Here is a 14805-nt window from a genome sequence, read left to right as displayed (position 1 = left end):
TATAATACTCATCCAGGTCGCCAAAAGGAGAGCTATAACTCTAAAACTTATAGAAAATGGACTGACACCTAGAGGTGGAACAGTCATATTCGTAATCGAGGCACACGAATATCGGCAGACAGAGGTATACTATACATGGATAAATTTTCCAGCAGCAAATGCTGTAACAAAGTACTTCCACTATTACAAAGTAGAGGAACCTCCTAATGAGTACACTCCTTTCGAGGAGGTGGAAGTACCACTCAAATTCCAAGAGCATTTGCTCTTATTTGATGGCGCCCTAATACATAACAATCACATTACAAGGCTCGGTCCTTTAGGAAGACCAGGAGCAACGTGGCCGGTCCTAGCCGGATACACACCACATCCAGACATCGAAAGAATGCCTGCAGCAGAGCTGTTAATACAGCTAAAACAACTACTAAAAATTCACAGACAATTAGTTCAGTATGTAATGCGGACTTCAACAATTCAGCCAGCGATTAAACTTCCACAGCTGACCCCTCACCAGGGGAACACAAATAAAATCACACCACAGAACATCCAATCCTGCCTAGGTAAAGTTCCAGCTAAACGGGAACAAATACCATTCTGGTTGGCACAGAAAATTACCCAAATAGAGGCGGTGTTTCCTGACACCACCCCATTAGAAAAACACAGGATTCTGACTATATGTCTCCCAATGGGAATCGCACCACACATTGAGGACTGTGACACTTGGGGTACAGTCTTTGCTTCCATCTACACAAAAACGCACGGTGTCCCATCCATTTCGGTGATACCAGATGTGCTAAAACAAATTCAAGATGAATACGGTCCAGAACCTGCTTTAACTCTTGGTATGAAATTACTGAAAGACTTCAAGCAGGTCTCGGCTATATTACTAGCCAACATAAAGGGTGAAGCAGCAAACGTGGCGATCCGCCAGAGGTTAAAAGAGACAGATATAGCAGACCAACCAGCTGAAATTGCCAGAATCATAGAAAAATCCTATGAAGAACTAGGCAGAGATAGTCTAGGTGGAATACCAGTAAAACCGCAACTGACTACAAGTCCAGAAAAAATATTTTTTAATAATAATTCACCAAAAAAGAACTGGGATGGAAATAAACAATCCAATCCTAAAGAAAAGAAATTCCAGTCCAGAGGAAGGTCTCCTAGGCGAAGAGAGAAATCTCCAAACCCGAGACAAAGGTCACCTCAGAGTGAACCCTCTGGGAATAGATATAACCTTAGAAATAGGGATAATATTAAAAAACCTGATAGATATCAAGACATTGATACACGTCCCTCTCAATCTTTTCAGAATTCCTCGCAGAAATCGGAAAGAAGAGGACGATCAGAAGAGCACGCCAAGTCCAAAGACAAGGAACCTGCTCAACTGAAAAAGAAATCACAATTTCCAAAAAAGAAGGTAGCCAGTATCAAGGTAGTTAACAATGCCGAGAATACTGAGGACACAACTGAAAAACGGAGAATGGGCTCAGACAATGCTAGACAGCGCAGCAGAGGTGAGCATAGCTCGCAAAGTCCTTATGAATCATCTGGAGACAGTGGACACGAATGAATACCTTCAAGTGGAAACTGCAGATACCAGAGTTAGCAAGCCCCACAAAATATACGAGATAACATTACGTATAGAGGGAGATAAGACTAGGAAAATAAGGGGACTATTTTGGGATAATCTCTCCAAGGGCTATGATATCCTTCTAGCTGAAAAAGACTGGCCACCAGAGTTTGTCAGGGAGTGCCCTCATGGCGAAGAAGTAATTATGCCTGCCTTCTCGAATCAAATCCCGATTCATAAAAAATATACACTTGCTAGAAAGTGGGCAGTGGCCTTAGCACCTGCTTTATATAAAAATCATGTAGGATGGGATGAGGATTCTCCTCCTCACAAAGTCCAGTTAAAATCACAACCTACTGCACAAAGGCAGTACCCAATTAAGCAAGAAGCTAAAAAACAGGTAAATGAAATACTAGATCAGCTAGAATACCAGGGGGTGATTGAAACTTGCACCTCACAAATGAACAATCCTTTATTTCCGGTCTCCAAACCAGACAATTCGTACCGTCTAGTTTTGGATTACCGACACCTTAACACATGTTGCAAAACTTTTGCAGTGCAAAACTCACACAGTGCTGCACTAATGAATAACATAGTGCGCAAAAAATACAAAACAACCTTGGACATCTCCAACGGATTCTTTTGTCAAAACATAGCACCAGAGAGCAGATATTTAACTGCATTCTCAGTAAATGGCACTCAAAAACAATTCTGTCGGTTAGCCCAGGGGTACAAGAACAGCCCGGGGGTATTCTCAGCGAGAGTAACAGAATTACTACAACTATATGATGATGAAGCATTATCTTATGTCGATGACATTTACTTAACAGATGATGACTTGGAAACTCACTTGAAAAGAGTGAACACCATAATACTTGGTTTCGCTGCAGAGGGTTACAAATTCAACTTCAAAAAGTCCAGAATTGCCCATCTGAAAATCCAGTACGGAGGATATGAATTATCAAGTATTGCCTGGTTAACAGTCTTTTAAGAACTAGAAGAATTAAAAAATCTAAAATATAAAAAAACGTATCCTCTGCCAATCGACATTCTGCCTCTACGACATTACGCCTGTGTAATCTATACAGACGGACATGCTCAACCCTCCGTTTGGGGAGAACATGCATACAATCCCACATGTGAGATTACAAAAGAAGTGTGGCGCGGAGGTAAACTAAGACCTCTATTAACAAAATCACACTCAGTAGAAACTAATTCAGAACTACAAACTGAAATAATAGCTTTGAAAATGGCGCTAGATAATGCGGATCGCGAATTCCCGACACTTATAGTGTCAGATTCATATTACTGCGTCAAAGCATATAACAAGGATTTGCAGACATGGATTCAGAACGGTTACAAAGATGACACAGATGCACCAATAAAGCAGAGACTGCTCTGGGAACAAATAGCTCTTTTACAAAAAGAACTACCAAAGACTCACGTGACTCACTCACTGAGTCATCAGCGTGATGGCGTTCACGTTGTAGGGAATTCATTGGCTGAAGCAGCCGCAGCGGCAGCCACTAAACTGGCTCCCGTAGATCGAAAAAAGCGTACATTAAAATACATTGACGGCGAAACATTGCTGGCAGTGAAAACGTCATCAAAAGGCGACTGCTCAGCGTTACCGATCAACTATCCACTCAATTACACATACATCATAGATGCAAACTCCGTTCCTTTTGCTCGAATCCCTGGAGTGGGGGATAGAGTGATTCCAAACATGGACAGGAGACACTTGTTAATCGCAGACGCACATATGGGCGAGGGTCTCAGACACCTTAAATTAAAAGATTCTCTGGAAGAATTACAATCACGGTACTGGTGGCCAGGCATGAGCCTGCACTACACCATGTTTGTAAAAAACTGCCCAAACTGCAACAGAGATCGCAGTGGGGAGAGAAGCAGTTTAATACCTCGTCGTATCAAGGCAGATAACATCACCACTAAAAAGAATGGCTTGCGATTAACATATACAGGCTAGTTCCCACTTATAATGTAGATCCACAGCACTCGGCTGACGTCCGGACTGTTATACAAGATTTGCGAGTCTAAATGGCATATACGCTAAGAGCATGCTACGTTCGACCATTGTTTTCACTCAGGCAATCCAGCCTGGGGGGGGAAAGAATGGCCAAATGAGCACAGCCCAGCGGGAATCTTCTCACTTCCTTCCTGAGGGTATGGGATGGTGTAAAGAAAAAACCAAGACAGAAAGCAATCTATAATAGAAAGAATATTAGGTTCGGGAGCTGGGTGGGTCAAACATCTAATAAGTGTCCAACGTAGTCTTAATAACTTGCCAAGAAATTCTCTAAAGGGATTCAGTCCGTACGAATTATTATTCGGAACTAGGATGTTGATCTCTGACCTTGATAGTCAGACTTCAGTGGTAACAGAAAAGAGCTTTGATGTCAAAGACCGTTTGGCTATTTTGCAGGACTTAAACAAAACAAGAAAAGACCTGAGCAACATACAGTTGAAAGAACAGCCAACGACCACTGAAGAATCACCACCTGTCCCAGCAAGACCTGTCTGGATTCCAAAAGTCGGGGATCTAGTCAGGGAGAAGATCGCGGTAAAGAAGGAATTTGGGCCTTCTTACAGAAAAGCAGTTCCTGTATTGTCTGTCAACGGGACAAGATCAGTTGTACTACCGCCACTTGCTGGAAAAAAGGAGAACCGAGTTGTATCCATCGACCTGGTAAAACCACAACATGTGGCCGATAACAAACAGTAGGCCAAGTGGACTCCCAATAAGTAGCAGAACACCAAGGTTTGCTACCAGTACAGAGGTCCTATCAAAGAGGCTCATCACATTCGAAACGCCTACGGAAGAACAACAAGGACTATGCAACAATGCAATAGAACTTAGACCTCTGAAAACCCAAATAAAGACATTTAGCAGAGACACACCAATCTATACAGAAGTACCAAGTGAAAATGCAAGAAACAAAAATCCTGAACCAATTGGAACAATTGACAGAACTGCATCCGGTTACTTCATCAACTTCGATGATTCCTCTGAAGGCTTCAGCGAACAAAAGACACAGCCATCATCAAAATCCTTTAAAGACAAAGCGAAGGAACTTTTAAAACAACTGAAAGAAACATATCTAGTTTCTCCATGGATTGAATTTTGGGTGGGTTTTGGTGCATTTATCCTCATACTTTGGCTCATCATGGTATTTACTTTGGGACGCTTCATTGAGGGAAAATATGCTAAAATGGACACAGCAAGTCAGAACATCAACTTGGTCCTCAAACCACACACATCTTCACACGTCAAGAAACGAGAACTTTCTTCAGAACTTTCTTCAGCCAACTTCACAGCAATTCCAATACCTGGTGGGGTAGCCTGGGACAACACTGACTATGAAATTTATGGTCCGGTCGAGATCCTGAAATATCCACACCAAATCAAGATCTCCTTGAGTGATTTTGCAAAACCAAACTCATTTGCTGATGATTGGGACTTTGAAAGTATAAACAATATGATGTCTGACTTAGTAATGTCTGCTAAATTTACAAAACATGATTATTTGCAGGGTTCTACAAATTATGATAGTATGTATTGCTATAACCATTATGGTAACCATTTCTTGCATAAATCTGCACAACCTAGAAATGTTTTAAATTTTAATCAATGGGAACATTGTGCTACACCTCCAAAAGGGAGCTCTAGAACCGTATATGGCAAATATTCATATTTTTCAGGTTTTAACATAACTAATGCTGAAACATTTTATTACAAATTGTCAAACAAGACAGGGATGAAAACCATGATAACCAACACAAAATTGATTTATTCTGATTCGTTCTTTGAAAAAATGAATACTTTTGGATTTGATTATTGGGACAAAAATGTTGATTTGAAAAGTGTTTGGGGTACAAAAGAATGGCAAGTACAGGGTTTAGAAGCTTTGTTTAGAGCCTGCATGATCCCAGAACAAATGATATTTTTAAATGACACCGTTCAACAAACCACCTGTCTTGGCTTAGCCAAAATCAAAGATTTAAATAACCTGTCTATTCCAAAGCCAACAATGTTTAGCAATAACTCTGAAACAGATGAAGAAATAGACATAAACCATATACTTAACCAAAACAGAACACATCCTGATTGGAAACAATGGTTGATCTGGCCCACAGATACAAATAAGTGTCAAGATAGATTCCTGAATAAAACACAGGGTTTCAAAATGACCAGGCCAGATCCTAGATATCCCCAAAGACATCACCCAGGGATAATAACAACCTACAGTGTGGGCAAATTATGCCTTCAATGGCTACAAACTTCCACACTGCCTGAAATTAAGCAACACCTGACTTTACTTACTGATGGTGCTGACTTGCGTGATTTCATACTGGGACCACGCAAACAGCGTCATAAGCGTTTCATAGCAGCCTCTGTATATGCAGCATACAATGAGGCCTGGAAGGTTACTCAAATTGAGACAGCAGAAAGAATACGGGAAATTGACCGTATTAATTTGGAAAAATCACTTTCTGTAGTGGACAATGGGTTAATGACTCTGTCCTCCAGAATTTTTTCATTGGACAGCATTGTGTCTTCAGCAATCGATATATTATCGCAAGACTTACTGTTATTACAACATGGTCAGTCACAATTGCGTTCTATTGTACAGCTTGGCTGGACGTTACAAAATCTGCGTTCAGGCTATGTGCCTTGGCGTTTAATCAACACAACGTCACTATTCCAAATCTTTAACCTTACTGATAGACAGATCGGTATGGCGCAGAAGGGTGCTGATTATACAATCTTGAGCATTGAAAAACTAGAAAGATTACCGTTGACAATGTCAGAACGACCTGTCAGTGAATGGATAATCCACGGAATCATAAATATTCCAATCTCAACCTTCAGGTTTCAATACTGCCAAAAATATATACAGGCTGGCATGTACGAGAAATTGAGGAAGGGGTACCTTAAAACAACATGGAACCTGCCCTATTCACATGCATGTGTCAGTAACAAAGGACAGAAAGTGTTTCTTAGTGGCAACAATTGTGCTATGTCACTAAGCGGCACGCTTCTGTGTAACGGTATTAGTTTGCACGGAGCCTGTGAAGGGAATTCATACAACCTTTCATGTCACCAGCAAGGCGCACCTGCAACTGAAATAGAACCATTCTTTCAAAGACTCTATAATGGGAGTTACATTCTTATTGTAGACCGCAGATGCTGTAGTCTTATGCCCGGTACTCCTTATCTCGTCACTACGACGGCGAAGGTCAAGTGCTGTGGACGTTCTTTGTTTCCCAGCTCCTTTCCAGACAAGGAGGCAAGGGTATGGCCCGGATTGAAGATTACTTCTATTCGAATAGACACTTTAAGCAGAATGAAAACAGTGCTTCTTCAGACGCCTACAAGGCTCACGTCATCTAAAGAAACGTATGATCTACAAGTCGCAAGGACGACTGCAGAGATACATACATTATTATCAACTAATTCCCCCGTACATTTCGCAGAAATCCTGAGCGAAATCTTAAATATTTCTGATACCACAGGGGTCTCAAAGGTATTTAAGACAGTATTTTCGATGGCATTAACACCATTCAAAGCCATACTGGGTATTTTTCCAGACTTCGTCCATTCGATTTTTGGCGGACTTCCCCTGATCCTAGGACTAATTGCAGGAATCCTATTCCTAGTCCTTATTTTTCGTTATGGCAACCCATGTCACAGAACAAAATCTCACGACAATGGAAGATACGATCCTAGCCATTGGATACCGGGACCGGATATCAAAAATCCTGGGACTATCCCGGCTTAGAGACCTAAACATGACTTGGTTTCTATCATTTCGACCAATGTGGCAAAGGTGTGTTTTACCTGTACTAAGGTGTCTGCTATGCGGAGAAGAATGCGTGTTAGACACCTGTCTGACGCTACAATCGGATGCGCCGGTGGATGCAGATACACTGTTGGTTCCTACCAAGGTTCACGCACTGTGCTGCCCTCAAAGGCTGCCAATTCTGATGACGGCATTCCTGGAATCTTCACCACTGCGATTGAAGAGTAGTGAAGTTCAAGATGAAAGCAGCATCGAACAGGTACGACCTTCTGTCAGCAATGCAAATCAGAATGTCAATGGAGACAATCATGCGCATGAATGCATGGTTACCCCTATTTCCGACTTAGAGGAACTTTCCCATGAAGCTGTTGACAGTTTTTTCGAAAGCCTGAATGATATGATGTTCTCTCCGGAACAGAAATAGAGACTTTTGAGTAAACTCGCACACGGCGTTCCCTGAATTCGGCCTTCAATTTTAAAAATAAAGTCACATGAACAATTACAATCCAGTTCACGGACAGCAACTTTTTTCAGCAAGCCCCTAAAATATTTTTCTATATATTTTTTCCCGGGACACTGATTTTCTGCTTAAAGTAAGAGACTATTCCTAGAGAACTAAGATTTCTATTTTAGATACTTTATAGACTTTATAGACTTTAGCTGCCCGCTGGTATGTTCACAATAGATTTTATGTGATGAAATGGTTTCGACTTTTTTCTGTATAGCCACATTAAGAGCCATTTCATGTGTATTTCTCATATACCAACAAGCAATAATGCATAACAATGCGTGTTTACTTTTGCATTTAATTCATAGCTTAAGTGCATACAATATATATGACTGCAATTTTTCAGTATATTTGAAAATTTCGAAATGCATTTTGTGTATTTTGGGGTGGTAAGGTATACACTATACTCTATAGTATGTTGTACTATGTTATACTATGCATAGATTAGTAGATATGACCATAGTTAGCGTGGAGTGGGTGTCGTGTATTTCTATAGGTTCTGATTCGATCCCCCTATTCCTGACCCTATTCTGGTTAAACTTACTAGCTAGTTAACTAACAGTCAGCCCATGAGGCAAGAAATTCCCCATGATGCAGATACCGTTATCTGACGCAGTCACACTACGGCACAGGAACGTGTTATCTGATTAGGTCATAACGCTTGAGATCTAATTAGACAAGCGATATTCCTCCAGCCCCTGATAAGGCATACGACGTTCTCATAACAAATCAAACCTATGACAACCTGGATAATCCGTGCGGCCATTGTTTTGATTTCACAGAGAACTTTAGTAAAGAATGTGCTAACGAGCAAGTCGTATGACATCTTTATTGACGTACCTATGTCCATCCTTACGTCAATCCCGGCACCTTTAAGGTATAAATATTGCCGACCTTGCCCTATGCAAACACACGCGTGGTGACAAGACGGAGCAGCCATACTTGCCGAAGCCGAGAGCAGAAGCAGACCCCGCAGGCAGCAGCCCCGCCTTCCTGACGCGCTGAGAGACGCGCTGCTATCTCAAGCCGAGAGACCCAGCACCGGCGCTTCTGGGCAGCCCTCGCAGGCAGCCTGGAATATCGAGAGCAGGGAAAAAGATACCATTCCTCATTCATCCTAAATTCCAGGTACAGAACTGAATAACCCCTCCTAGAGAATTCTTTAGTTATTCACTTGGCAAAAACAAACTTAAACTAAACTGTAACTTTCTATTCCCGCCCACGCATTAGACTTAGGTCAGGTACACGGGGTAGGCGTATTTAGAAACACCAGTTGAGTACGTTTAGTCAAATGTATATATGTATGTAAATATATTTTATTCATTTTAAACATCATATGGCTCAGAAACCATATCAATGTTTTTACAGTATTATTTTATACTATTGCTTCTAATGTATGCACTTTACTTAACTATAAGTATTGCAATAATATCGATCCATTTCTCTTGTACGAGAAAAGAGACTGATCAATAAATAACATCTTTTATTGAACACGCCCGTCTCTTCCTTTTCTCTACATTCTGATGAGACTAAGAATGCACGTACTGACTGAGTAAAATAATTGCCTTGTGCTCACACGACTCTCGAGATTGACTCTTGATTAGGGGAGAGCAAAGTTGTCATGTTCTATGGTTGTCAGAAACTAAATCCCTTCTTGTCTAATCAGGGGAGTTAATCCTTCCTTGAACATTCGAGAAAGTTTCTAGCGAACTCTGAGCTTAGCTGGCAAACCCAAAAATTAAGTCTAGTATCGACAGTAGTAGACCTAGTTAACGTCTGGCCTAGGCCTTTACTGCTGTAGGCACTATTCCAATGCGCAGAGCCTATTGGGAAAATAGGAGCTACACTACAGGGGAACTAGATAGAAATTCATGTTTAGCATGCCTGAACTCAGAATGATAAAATACATCTTTTAGTGAAGTTGATTTTAACATTCTGTGTTTGAAAATACCACTTTTAGAAAGTAGGTATTTTTTTGCCTAACTATTCAAGCCTGCTAGGTTGTGTATTCCTTGTCTGGAGTTTGAGTGACAGGGGCTGGGGGATTCCAGGAGACAGGGTGAGTCAGCCCAGGGCTGACTAGAGAGATCTGCATGCAGATGGGTGGGAGGAGTTGCACCTGGGACCTAAATTGGGATGTGCCTTCCCTCCACAACGCTGGCTCCACCTCGTGTGGTGTGTCTGATGTCCCTGGCCTACACTGTCAAAGGAAAGAAGGAGTCTTGTCAACAAAGTCCTCCAGGACTGACCAGAACTGTTTTAGGCTAGGCAAATGCCTCTCTGTCTGCAGAGGAGAAAGAGAATTTGAGTATAAATATGAGGACCCAGACCCCAAGACTTTAGATCACTTCTGGGAACAAGACGTACCTTTTGCCAAGGAGAAGAACCAATGAATCTGCAGGAGTTTGGACTGCCCCTCTGCCAGTGTGCTGTTTGCTGGGTTGGCCTGCAGTGCTGTCTTTATTGCCAAGGATAGGAGAAGGAACTTTTAAAGAACTTTCATTATCTTGCAGAATATTACTCTACGGGCTTGAACTTGTGCTTGCCTCCTGTTGAAGTCTCGGGGACAAAAGACTTCACCACCAGCTCCCCTCTGAATTTCCTAGCTGGGAATTCTGTCTGCAGAATCCTGCGTGTTGCTTGGAGCTGGAAGTGCGACGCATCGAGAAGAAGCGTGTCGCAGTCGCAGCTGTTGCCGTCGCATCGCTGGTGAAGCGTGTCGCCGCCACAGAGGATGCCGCCGCATCACCAGAGAAGCGTGCCTTCGTCAAAGCTGTTACCCGACGCATCACCGGAGGAGCATGTTGCCACCGCAAGGTCGCCTTCGCATCACCGGAGAAGCGTGTCGCAGGGCCTGTCGCTGCTCCAAAGCTACAGAGTGCACCGCACGGCCGCCGGGCGGGCACGCATCGTCTATACGTCGTCTCATCAAGGTCGCCTTCTTTTCGCAATGCACCGGATCGTCGCATCGCATCGAGGAGCCATCTTGTTGCATCGCAACCGAGACGCATCCCCTACTCTGCACAAGCATTGAGGCACGACGCAAAGTCTCAACCGAAGCAAGGAACCAACGCATCTCCCTTCCTGCAAACCTTTTGTTTGTTTTGCGTTACGCATCCAGGCACTTTTGTCAGAACTTTGTCGCATCTATCATCAACTTTAATTAAGTAACTTCTACCATCTTTACGTCTATTTTAAGAATAGTATTGTGGATTTTATGTTGTTTGTGGTCTTATATGAAGTCTGTATAAAGAATACTGATTTTTATAAAAACCTGTGTGGTGTCCATCTGTAGTGTTTTCACTGTATTACTGTGTTTATTCACAAATGCTTAACATACTGCCTCTGAGATAAGCCTGTCTGCTCGTGCCAAGCTAAGGCGGTGAGCAGGGGTTATCCAGTAGTGTAATCCCTTTCCCTGACTTAGAAGCAAGGGTCCCTAATTGGTCAAAGGTGTATACCATTATCAACTAGAGACCCCCAGTTCTAACAGTAGCTTTAGACAATTTTAAATAGTTTAAAAGTTAAAATGTTCCACTCCTATGTATAATAAAAAGAAAAATCCCTGGTGCCTAAAGGGCATTCTGTCCCCTCAGAGGCTATTGTCCCCATATGCCTCCTGGGGAGGGGGGGGGGGGGGGCAGAAAGACTGTGGCAATTTTTGGGGTCTGGGGGTATTGGCTCAGCCATTCTGGGCAACCCCCACCCCTGGACTTTGAAGAAAACAAATCCCTGGCATCTATTGGCCTTTCTGCGATCCCCGGGGCAGAATAAGGGCTATTGCCCCCATCTGCCAATACACTCTTAGCTGATTGCGTGTAGCAACTGATGAAGCAAGGTGCAGAACAAAATTTTGTTCAAACTTGCGAAGTTAAACTCTCATAACCTTAATTGAATTAATATGCTTGTGGTGAAAATTACTAATCAACTTAGTTTTAATATTACATTCATTATACATGTAGGATAAACTAATGTACTTTATGTTGCAAACGCAAAGGGAAAAAAATAATAAACTAATCTTGTCTATTGTCTTTGTCAGTATTAAATGCGCCTGTTAAATTAATGGCATGTGCTTATTTTGTGTGCTTATGTTATGTCTTTCTGTGGCAAAAGCATAAAAGAGTTTGTGTGGTTCCCGAAGGAAACGTAGATATAATGCAGCTTAATTGTGCTTCAGCTAGGTAACATATTAACAGGATTAATTAGCAAAGGGGGTGGGTAACAGAATGGGTCTAAATTCTTTAATTAATTGATGTCTTGTGTTTGTTTAATAATAGTTTCCGAAGTGAGGCCTAATGGTGGTTCAGCTTGTCCAGGGCGATTCTTTGCACATGCGTAGCTGTGAAGAGTTTTACTGCATCAACATTAATAATTGAATAAGAAGTTCTTCAGCTGAGTTAAACCTGCACTCTAACAGAAAGGCTCAAGGTCAGGAACTTGATTTGCCTGCCAAGGCTAGGAAGTGAAAGTTTGAAACTCTGGAAAAAGTATCCATTCTGAGGAAACTGGAAGACGTGGTAATGAGAGACAATAGGGCTTATGTAAAAACCAGGTCCTGGTCAAGTAACGGACATGACTTAATATTTTATCATGGACTAACACCAGACAACAAATGAAAAGCCTGGATTTTCATGAACAGTTATAAAATGTAGTAAGTTTAGCTAGAAAGAAAGGTATAAAACCTGACACTTGGAGCAGGAAAAAGACGCTTGCTGTTCCGATTCCTGAATGACGTGACATGCTGTTGGGCTTTTGGCGCACGTAAGGACAGCAGACTTTGAAATGATTTTTCCTTTCTAGGTGATGAGGGAAATAGACAGGGAAATAGTTTTAGAGAATGGAAACTGTTAATCTACTAATAATTCATGATTCTGTGTTTGCTTTAAAGTGTCAGTTTATTAAATCACTTCCTTATTAAAATGCTGCTTTCTTATTTGCTTATAAAATAAAGATTCTAAAACGTAAAAGCTTTTATTCTTTGAAAATAAAGGTAAATAAAATTAGATTTAAAGTGACAAGCTGGTCTTGTTTATTCATGGTCTAGTTTCCATTAGTTGATCCAATCCACTTTAGTGGCTTGATTATAAATTATAAATGTTTAAACCCATGGCGAAAACGATTAAAACTGCAGTTGTATATAATAGTGTAAATAAATAATAATAAGACTTTATTAATCAGGCCACATGATTCAGTCACTCAAAAATTGTCTCATTGGTGTTATGGGCCTTTATATGTGTTTCATGATTAATAGTGAGTATTGAGGTGATAGATAGAGTTATTGAGACAGTTTTTCAAACGGAGCGCTGGATCACAACCAAGTGGAACCAGTAGGACCTGCCAGTTCCGATCCTCCTCCTAACCCCCTGTCCCCTGTGCCCTTAGACTAAGCACTTCTTCTCTCCTTTTTGGGGATAGATCCAATATCCATACCATGGAGTCTCAGTGACCCCTCTGAGAAAGTCCACAGCGCCAAGTGAGCCACTCACAGTTGAGGTTTGTTATGGCACCACTTGCCAAAGCACTCCCTCTCCCCTTGTTGGGGAAGGATCCAGTAGGTAGGCCTTGGAGTCTCAGAGACCCCTCAGAGAGAGTTAACTCCGTAAAGGGAGCCTCTTGCAATGGAGTTGTGGGATTGATACCATTTCCCCTGGGATCACAGCTTACGGTACGTAGGATGCAGCTTTTACCCGTCTACTGGTTTGTGCCCCCTCCTCTTTCATGCTGTGGCTCACATCCTCCCCTACCTCTTTCCCTCTTTCATTCTTTGTCCACTTCCCCTGCTCCTAACCCCTGTCCCCTGAATCTCTCCCCTTGCCTGCATCATAACATGTATCTATGCCACCTAGCCACCTGTCCGTTGTGCCCTTTTTCTAAGCACTCCTTCTCCCCTTGTAGGGGAAATATCCAATATTCATACTCTGCAGTATCAGTTACCCCTCTGAGACAGTCCACAGCAACAAGGGAACCACTCACAGTTGAGGTTATGGTATGGCCCCCCTTGCCAAAGCACTCCCTCTCCCCTTGTTTGGGAAGGATCCAGTAGTTAGGCCTTGGAGTCTGAGAGACCCCTCTGAGAGAGTCCACTGCGTCAAGGGAGCCTCATGCAACGGAGATGTGGGAATGATTCCACTTCCCCTGGGATCACAGCTTACTGGACTTAGGATGCAGCTTTTACTCGTCCTCCGGTTTGTGACCCATCACCCTCCCCTCCTATTTCATACTCTGTCTCTCTCCCTCCCCTACCTCTTTCCCTCCTTCATTCTTTGTCTACTTCCCCTGCACCTACCCCCTTTCCCCTGAATCTCCCCCATACCTGCCCTTTCCCTGACGTATATGTCCTTATTGTTTTTCTCAACCTAACATGTAACTATGTAACTATGCTCTGAAACTGTGTAATCTTGTAATGATGTAACCTGCAACTATGGTCTGATACTCATGTAAAGCGCTCTGATACCTTCGGGTCTAGCCAGCGCCATATAAAACCTTTCAAATAAATAAAATAGGTCACACGTTCTCAGCACATTCTAGAAGGATCATGCTACTTCCAAATCAGATACATGAGGTGTTGTTTACACATTAAAAAGCCTATCCATGTCTATAGTACATTTTTTTAAACAACAGCCAATTATAGAGCTTCTTACTAATGTATCCAACATACTACCTAATTTTATTCACTTACATACTGACAGCATCCAATCAAATATATATTTAAAAAAAAAAAGAAAAACATCTCCATCATATCTACTTTTCAATTGGAAAACTACCTCATTCAGCTCCCGCTTTTTACTGACTGTTAATGCTCCTTCACTTCAAAATGATTAGAGTGTGGATTGTTGGCCACAACTATGTGTATTTGGCTGAAGAGGCTTAACAAGAACAAAGGTATTGACAGGGACTTGGGTTTTCCA

This window comes from Lissotriton helveticus, chromosome 1_1 (genome assembly GCF_964261635.1).
Source record: "Lissotriton helveticus chromosome 1_1, aLisHel1.1, whole genome shotgun sequence".
Classification (NCBI taxonomy): Eukaryota; Metazoa; Chordata; class Amphibia; order Caudata; family Salamandridae; genus Lissotriton; species Lissotriton helveticus.
The sequence above is the reverse complement of the archived record's forward strand: the minus strand, read 5'-3'. Positions refer to the sequence as shown.